Source organism: Octopus bimaculoides, chromosome 20 (assembly GCF_001194135.2).
Source record: "Octopus bimaculoides isolate UCB-OBI-ISO-001 chromosome 20, ASM119413v2, whole genome shotgun sequence".
NCBI classification, from domain to species: domain Eukaryota; kingdom Metazoa; phylum Mollusca; class Cephalopoda; order Octopoda; family Octopodidae; genus Octopus; species Octopus bimaculoides.
Genome location: NC_069000.1, coordinates 37053105 through 37054214, shown reverse-complemented (window position 1 = coordinate 37054214; position 1110 = coordinate 37053105). Strand labels below are relative to the sequence as shown.

General features: G+C 43.2%; 1 protein-coding gene across 1 annotated transcript in view; it reads right to left on the bottom strand.

The window, feature by feature from the left end:
* Positions 1–1110, bottom strand: part of LOC106871144 (protein shifted-like) — a 92118-nt gene that overhangs the window by 82170 nt on the left and 8838 nt on the right. The window lies entirely within an intron of this gene.

Genomic DNA, 1110 nt, shown 5'->3' with positions numbered 1-1110 from the left:
ACCAAAGTCTTGTGAGCGGATTTGGTAGACAGAAACAGAAAGAAGTCCGTCGTATATATGTATATGTATATATATGTGTGTTTGTATATGTTTGTGTGTCTGTGTTTGTCACCCCACCATCGCTTGACAACCGATGCGGGTGTGTTTACGTCCCCGTAACTTAGCGATTCGGCAAAAAGAGACCGATAGAATAAGTACTAGGCTTACAAAGAATAAGTCCTGGGGTCGATTTGCTCGACTAAAGGTGGTGCTCCAGCATGGCCACAGTCAAATGACTGACACAAGTGAACGAGTAAACGAGTAAATAGGGAGTCGAGATTAAGGGGCAACCTGAGATAACAAGGAAGTCCGAGATAACGAGGAAATCCTAGGTGGTTAGGGGATCCGAGGTAGCGAGGGAGTCCGAGATAACGAAGGAGACAATGATTGAATCTGCGATAACGAGGTTGTCTGAGCTATCGAAGGTGCATGAAACAAAGTAGCCTGTGTTAACGAATTAGCCGTTACGTCACAGGCTCGTCCTGCCAGAAATAACAGCCAAATTGCCCTCAAATCACACTATCTTATTATCTTAGAAAAAGAATACAATTTAGATCAGTGGTTCACAACCGGGGTCCCATATGGCGCTTTGGGATCCATATAAGATTTTTGTTGTTAAAATTTATGAGCAATAAATTGCTTATATGTCTACAACACACAAAATGTTTTAACAGGAGTGGCTGTGTGGTACGTAGTTTGCTTACTAACCACATGGCTCCGTGTTCAGTCCTACTACGTTGCACCTTGGGCAAGTGTCTTCTACTATAGCCTCGGGCTGACCAAAGCCTTGTGAATGGATTTGGTAGTCATATACTGAAAGAAGCCCGTCATGTATATGTGTGTGTGCGTATCCTCAACATCGCTGGACATGTATATGTGTGTGTTTGTCGCCAACATCGTTTGACAACCGGTGTTGGTGGATTTACGTCCCCGTAACAAAGTGATTCGGCAAAGGAGACCGATAGAATAAGTACCAGGCTTCAGAAAATAATAATAATAATAAAAAACTACTGAGGTTGATTCGTTCGACTAAAGTTCTTCAAGGCGGTGCCCCAGCATGGCTACAATCTA